The sequence below is a fragment of the Apium graveolens genome, chromosome 10 (genome assembly GCF_009905375.1).
Source record: "Apium graveolens cultivar Ventura chromosome 10, ASM990537v1, whole genome shotgun sequence".
In the NCBI taxonomy this organism is placed as follows: domain Eukaryota; kingdom Viridiplantae; phylum Streptophyta; class Magnoliopsida; order Apiales; family Apiaceae; genus Apium; species Apium graveolens.
Genome location: NC_133656.1, coordinates 148,271,882 through 148,279,293, shown reverse-complemented (window position 1 = coordinate 148,279,293; position 7,412 = coordinate 148,271,882). Strand labels below are relative to the sequence as shown.

The following is a 7,412-nucleotide window of genomic DNA, read 5'->3' as shown; positions in this document are numbered from 1 at the left end:
ACACACAGATGTATGTGGACCAATGTCTACGCAAGCCATGGGTGGATTTTCATACTTCATTGTTTTCATAGATGATCGATCTAGATTCAGATATGTGTATTTGATGAAACATAAGTCTGAAGCCTTTGAAAAGTTCAAAGAATATAAGTATGAAGTGGAGAAACAAACCAAATATAGTATTATAACTCTTCGATCAGATCAAGGTGGTGAATACTTGAATGGAGAGTTTCTAGCTTATCTCAAAGAAAATGGTATAGTCTCCCAGTGGACTCCTCCATATACTTGACAGTTGAACAATTGATGGAGTTCACTCACGTGTCAGCAGTTGTTCACATAGTGATAGTTGTACAAGTATCCTTAGACTTGAGGTCATCATAGTCATCTTGTGTACACTGAACTATGCTTTGGTTTAGTTCTTAGTCTCCAGGGACAATTATAAGGGCTCTATTGGGTATAGGAAAGTACACGAAGATAGTGTATGATCAATAAAGGATCTACCCCTTCCAGTGAAGGAAGAGAATGTTTAATGCTGATCCACTTATGCTAGTTCAGGAATCTCTGGCCAGAGTGAATGAAATTAGAAAGGAGTTTCTAATTTACATTAAATAGAACTAAGCATAGTATATGGGAAAGAAAATGATTAAATAAGATAGGCTTGACACAAGTTTCATGCCTTGTATTTAATCGTGACATTGCAGGGTAGAAGAAATTGATTGTACGGTAACTACTCACTGAATAGGTTCTTGGTATTCTAAGCAGGGAATTCGTATTATCCGCATAGTCGCGATATGCTGAGAAGTATCCTTCACGATGTAGAATAAATATGATTAATTTATTAATTAATCATATTTAATGAATTAGAGAATTTATATAAATAATGATAAAATAGTTTTATTATTATTTATTTCTACTACCGGCTTAATATTGAACCTACAGGGTCACACCATAAAAGAGAATGATTTAATGGTGGAGGAATTAATTAATAATGGCTGGTAATTATTTATTTGTAAAATAAATAATTAATTAGCAGATTTAATAATTGATTAAATGAGATTTAATTAATTCTTAATATTATTAATTAAGAATTTAATTTTAGAAATTAAATCAAGTGAGAGAATTATTTTTCTAAAGTGTTTAGAAAATGGATTAATGATTAAAAGGTGTTTTAATTATTAGTTAATTGGTTAATAAGAATAATCAATTAAAGGGTTAATAATAATAATATTTTATGGAAAATTTTCAGCTGAAAATTTTGCCTATAAATATACTATTATAAACCCTATTTGCCTCAACCCAAATAATTAACCCTAATTCTAAAGTAGAACAAGAGGGAGGCAACTAATTCTCTCAACCTCTTCCTCCTCCATCACATTGTACTCTTGGTGGATACCGGTGGAGTGCTTCATACTTGAGGAGTAGCTGCTAGGGATTTCCGTTCATCGTTCTTGGATCGCTATTAAAGACCTCCATCTTTCCATTAACGTAAAGCTTCTTAAGGTAAACATACTGAACTACGAATTAAATATTATTTTTCGCATGGATCCTGCGGAGGGTTTCGATTTTTTTTAAGATTTAAATTTACATTTTCGTTGCGTTTATGTGCTAAAAACCCTTCACTCTAGTCGGTCGGGGTGTAGGTTCTAGAATTTCTTGAAAAACATTCGTCATTTGATTCATTTATCCTTCCTTTGTGGATTTCTTGAGCCTTATTTGGAAATATTTATTGGCCTCTTTACATGGTTTCCTTGAACCTTCGTTCGTCGAAGTTCTAGAACCTTCTTCCATGGACATCCTAGAAACTTCGTCTGTGAACATAGAGACATCCCTATAGGCTCTTAAACATCTTTGGACGTCCATTCGAGGGCGTCCTAGTCGGCCTATGCCCTCTATGTGAGGACGTCGGCCCGACCGTGGGTTCGTTGATTTCCTCATATTTTCATCTGTGGATTCCTTGAACTTCTATTCACGGAATTCTTAAACCTTTGTTAGGGACTTCTCTAAATCTTTTTATGAACATCCTTGAACCTTCGTTAATTGGTATTATTCAACATTCTTTAAGGACAGCCCTAAACCTTGCTTGTGTACATCCTTGAACCTTAATTCATGGATATCCTTGAAATTTTGTTGGAAACTTCCCTAAACCTTGCTCATAAACATCCTTGAACCTTCGTTCATGGAGATCCTTGTCAGCCCAATACCCCCATATATGGAGGCCGACATAGATGTTATTTATGAGGTGTCTTGGCTGGCCTCCGGCCTTCTTGTTGCTTGGCTAGTTTCCTTCCTTCGGCCATGGGTTCCTTCTATGAACCTCTAGTTACCTGGAAGCTTGGATTAAGGAAGTCTCGGTCGTTCTTGAACTTAGTTTGAGGGTGCTCTAGTTAGATAATAGTCTTTTTCAAAGTTTAGTCGTGGTTATAGTTGACCATAAATCATAAATCGAGCATTGAATCTCAGCTCCTTGGATTAGAATACCATGATTTCCATTCTTTTTCTTTTTGTCCGAAGAGTGCCTATTCGCCCGGGGCCTTATTCGAGGATTTTATGGTTGGCCGAACGCCTCCTTAGATGGCTACTCAGCCTCATTTGGTCGACCAGTGGGTCTATTCGTGACCCCACTAGTCGGTCGGGAGGAAAATTTCTATTTTTTGGACAACATGTCTTGGTCAGATCTGTGACGGGCCTTGTACACGAACTGCCATGTTTGTGTTTGTGATGCACTTTGAACTTCATATAAAATTCTTTGATGTCTATCCACATTCGAAGCTTTCATATTTTCAATTCTGAGTCTTCACGACTTAAAGGAAGCTTGTTGAAGTTGGACTTAGAGGCCTTTCTGTTGAGGGTATCTATCTTTCTCTTACTTTACCTTTGGTCAAATTCGTTCTCCGACTATGCTCATCATCTCTTTGCATTGGCCTTTCGAGAGTTCTTTGTTGTCCACACAGCCGTTGCCCCTCCTGAGATCATGTTGATTATTGGCCCTCGAGACTATAGGTTATAATCTCAGTCGTTACTCCTTCGATCATTATCTATTCGATTGTTATCTATTTTCTGGCCTCCGCTTTCTACACTCTTGATGAATCGTCCAAACTTTCCTCTTCGGATTAGATATTTGATATCTTCCTTGAGTTGTCTATAATCGTCCGTGTCATGATCAACATCCCCATGTAACCTACAATATTCGCCCTTGTCTCTTTTCTCGGGGTCTCCCCTTTGTGGCTTCGACCATATAAATTCCTTATCCTTCTCGATTTCTAACAATATTTTTAGCTCTTTGGAGCGTTCAATCTTTCATACTCAGTGAATTTCGGTCCTTGATTCTTCTTTGAAGTGGAATTAGAGTTCCCGCCAGTTCGAGGACATTTTTCCTTGGCATCATACTCATGTTTTGTCTTTCGGTTCTAGTTGCCCATGGTCTCATTGTTTACAACTATCTTCTTCATACTTTCCTCAACCTTGATATACTTTTTGGCCCTATCTTGGAGCTGTAGCATGTTCTCAGGGGTGCGCTTGGCTAAGGACATCTTGAAGAATTCATTTTTTGTTCTTTGCTGCAGGGTTATCATGGCCACTTTATCATCAAGATCTGATACCTTTAAAGCCTCCTTCGTGAACTGATTCAAGTAGTCTCCTTTACTCCTTGTTCAAGACTCATCAGAGAAGCCGGATTTTTTTCTTGCACTCTTTCACTAATGAACTGCTTGATGAAGGCATGGCTTAAATCCTTGAAAGATCTAATCGAATTGGGGGATAGACGGTTATACCATCTTTGTACCATTTCATCATACGCCTTAATTATAGGAATCTTTAACTTTCTTGAGATATGGACATTCATAATCTCTTCTACAAACGAGGGTTTAAGATCGTCGGGATCTCTTAGAAGCATTAAGTAAGTTGGATCGGCCCTTGGAGTGACATGTTTCAGCTTTTGGATATCTGCTTCATGAGCTCTTATCCTCGCTTGGATATCCTGGGGAATCGTCATTTGGGACCTTCGAGAGTGATTCTGAACTCTTGGTTTAGGCTCCTTTCTAGAATGCCACCTCCTTGGCGCGGTCTTTTCCTATGATGAATATGAATCTCTTTCTGAGTAAGGTCTAAAAAAGTCACGTCTTTAAGGGATAGGGGTCAAGCCGCGGATGTACTGGGACGTACGTCCTTCTTCGTGGCTGTTGAGTGGCATTTAAGACACTTTATTACGCTCCGTAAAGCTTTGAATTGGTGTATTTGTACTCAAGTTGTTGGTGTTTTAATGTTTTTTCTAGTGTTTTTGCATTTTCAGGCATTATCCAGGTAATCAGGTGAATTAGCATTGTTTTGGTGCTAATTTGGTGTTAGGGAGGTGTTGGAATAAAAAATATTGGAAAACCGGCTCGAATCAGCAAGGAAAAATGAAGAAGTCATAATTTTCATCAGGAGATCAGCGGGATCAGCGCGCCCGCGCTGTGATAGTGCGCGCCCGTGCCGAAAGTCCAGAAGCTCAGCGCGCCCCCGCTGGTCAAGCGCGCGGCCGCGCCAGGTAGAGAAAAGAAATCCTGATTCCATTGGGCTTTTCATCCAGAAGACTTCTACTCAGCATGGGGCTGCTATATATACATAAATAAGCTCATTTTTAACTTGTGATTCTTTATTTAAATTGTAATATTGGATGCTAGTTTTCATATTCTTGAACCTATACTCTTGTTTTGTACTTTGTTTATTATTCGTTTATAAAGAATACATTTATTATACCATACTTTCATTGGAACCCACGTTGATGATGAGTCCGATCATGGGCTAATCGTTATTGTGAGGTTCTAACATATTTATTTATGGCTTTCTTTAGTTGATTTATTTTGATGCCTTAGTGTGTGGTGATTGTATGATATCCTAGTAGTGGTTGTGCTTCTTTGTCTTATGAGCGTCATGAACTTATAAGATAGTGTGTTAATTCTTAATGAAGCGAAAGTGAATTTAAGGGTTGAGAACTTGCCATGCTAGCATAGGTTCATGTGTTACTGTTATGCATGATGCGTAGGTAATTTTAACCATCTTACTTGCCCTATGTAATCATGATAAATAACTTGTGCATTAAACCGTTATGTTATTAACTTCTATAGACATATAGGTGTTGTGTATATGTTGTGAACTTGATGATTTCATTAACAAAACACCTTGGTAGATTTTACTTAGTGAAAAATGTAGCACTCGGTGGATAAGGATTATAGTCCCGACGGATGACTCAATATAGTCTCGACGGATGATGATTTATTATCCATCGAGTGAGTAGCTCATGTAACAATAAGTCTGTAGCACATTTCTGCATACACCTTTGTATAGATTCTATAGTAGCATATAAGTCATGATTGACTTTAACTAGATATGCAGAATAGGTTGATTAATTATACATAGATGATGTCTTGTAATTCTGCATAAATGAAATGAAGTCAAGTGCCAAATAGCTACCAACGGATGATTAACAAAGCTATCGACGGATGATCAATATAGCTGTCGACGGATGATCAACAAAGCTGTCGACGGATGATCAACAAAGCCATCGACGGATGATCATGTAATCAACGGATAATCAATTCAAACATCCTTTGACAGTGACAACACAATCACATGCGTCGAATGTATGCAAATGGAATGTGGTAGCCTATTCAACTGGGTTTTTGAGAACAAAGAAGCATTGCCATTTACATGCTGATATGAAGATATTCAAAGATGCTGGAATAGAGTAATGAAGTAGCATAGTATTAGACTTGATAGTTTTTGTTTTATTATCTTTTCTTATTGCTTTGTAATATTGGTGATATATAAACCAAGAAGCAGCAAATTGAACAACTAACTAAGATTAAAAGGTGAGAAACATTTATAAGCTGAATTCTTAGCATTTCCCTGTATTCTTAGTTGTTCAACATTTGTAAGTAGCTGTGAGCTTTTTGCTACACAGAGTTCTCTCGATATATATTATATATCTCTGGTGGATACATTCAAATCCACCAGAAAGTTTTTAAAGACTTGTATTTTTAATTACTTGTGTTTTGATTCATTTGAAGTTATTATTCCGCACTCTGCAAATCAATTCACACTGATATATATATATATATATATATATATATATATATATATATATTTAAGTTGGAACAATTTTATTTAAGAAAAAGTTTCAAGAATTCCATTCAACCCCCCTTCTGTAATTCTTGTTGAATTGTTAAGGGACTAACAATAGGATCTCAATATAATTGGTGTCTATTCAGCTTCTATCTCTTTTGTGGATGTCTGGTAGTATGGTATTCGTGCAACAAAAGTTGGCGTTTATCAGTTTCATGTTATCTGATTAGTGTCATCACCATTACATGCTAAGGTTAAGAACGAAAAGGCTATTGAATGAAGTATTTAATGAAGTTAGAATCCCATGTTTGTCATATATATTAATTCAATAATTCTTATTCTCTTAGTTATAATTGTTAGCTTAAGTTAGTTAAAACAATCCCAATTTATTAATCGTCTTAACCATATCACTGGTGCATAGGTGCATATTCTTAAATTAACCAGAGAATCTCTGTGGGAACGAATTTGATCTAAATCTTATACTACTTGCGAACGCGTATACTTGCGTGTATTTTAGCGCGTGTTTAGTGACTAACAAGTTTTTGGCGACGCTGCTGGGGACTTCGGTGTTAATTTTTAGTTAATGTGTTTATCATCAGTGGTCGTTAAAGTTCATTGACTCGGACATTGTTACTTATCTGTTTCCTTGCCTTATTTCAGGTACTCTAGCGAGCGTGTATGCATACGCGTTCGCGGGCTCGTAAGAGAACTCTGGATCAAGCCGAGGAAGAAGTTGTAGTGGTTCGAAGGGAAGTTGTTGAGGACGAAGAAAAGGTAGAAGAAGAAAAGAAAATCGAGGAACCAGTTTTAGTATTGATGGGAAATCAAGCAGAAATTCCCAAGGCCTTGATAGATTATTCTCAGCCTAAGATCAATGATATTCAGTCAAGCATCATCAGGACAGCAATCTCGGCTAACACTTTTGAGATCAAGTCAAGCACGATTCAGATGATACAGAACTCAGTTCAATTTGGGGGTTCTCCTACAGAAGACCCCAACATGCACATCAGGGATTTTATCGAGATATGTGACACTTTCAAGTTCAATGGTGTGACTGAAGATGCTATTGAATTGAGACTCTTCCCATTCTCTCTGAGTGATAAAGCTAAGTGCTAGTTAAATTCTCTACCACCAGGGTCTATCACTACTTGGGAAGATCTTGCTCAAAAGTTTCTCACTAAATTCTTCCCTGAGGTGAATATTGCTGCAATCAGGAATGCTCTTACTCGGTTTGCTCAACAAACTGGAGAATCTCTGTGTGAGGCTTGGGATAGATATAAGGAGATGCTAAGGAAGTGCCCACACCATAGCAT

The 7,412-nt window shown here is 37.3% G+C and overlaps 1 non-coding gene across 1 annotated transcript; it reads right to left on the bottom strand.

Moving 5' to 3' along the window:
* Positions 1-7,305: 7,305 nt before the first annotated feature.
* Positions 7,306-7,412, bottom strand: LOC141694696 (small nucleolar RNA R71). Its single transcript, XR_012563981.1, has one exon. It is a non-coding gene; the product is annotated as a small nucleolar RNA R71 (small nucleolar RNA).